Genomic DNA, 630 nt, shown 5'->3' on the forward strand with positions numbered 1-630 from the left:
CCTGTTCCGCATACTATTCCGCAGCTTGCCCCTGGAACGGACATGTTAACTAGTCCAACCTTTCACTTATCGCATTATTTGTATCGTTCTGCTTTGATCGCAGCCCTTTTTAATAAACAATGCATAGCTTTCGTCTATTTTTGCATTACCTTTTTTCTTTATATATGTTCCTTAACGACATGTTGCACCCGTACATGTTGGTACGGCCAAAATACGCCAGGGGCTTTAGTACCCCTCAATATGGTGTGAGAAGTCCGAACACTTTAACAAGTGCGGCACCCCGAACTTATAGCATTATATGCATCGGCTCCGAATCATGTCTTGGGTCAATAGTTGGGTTTGCCCGGCTCCTATGTTTTGGTGCCTTACGTTCCGCTATATCGGCTAAGGTAGCACTTGGAGAACCACTGCGATTGTGCCCCAGTTGAGCTGGGTTGAGCACCTCAGTGGAGAAAGCTAAAACCGACTGTCATGATGATGCGAGAGCTGGTCGCTGTTCGAGAGGTTTTTCGAGTCCCTAAAGACTTATGCCGCTTAGGGCGAGGAGCCGGCTCTGTCCGGCCAAGGCGTGGATAGCGCCCCGAACTCGGTCTTCCGAATACCAGGGGCTTCGCCGAAATTTAAAATTAT

The sequence above is a fragment of the Triticum urartu genome, chromosome 2 (assembly GCF_003073215.2).
Source record: "Triticum urartu cultivar G1812 chromosome 2, Tu2.1, whole genome shotgun sequence".
Lineage (NCBI taxonomy): Eukaryota > Viridiplantae > Streptophyta > Magnoliopsida > Poales > Poaceae > Triticum > Triticum urartu.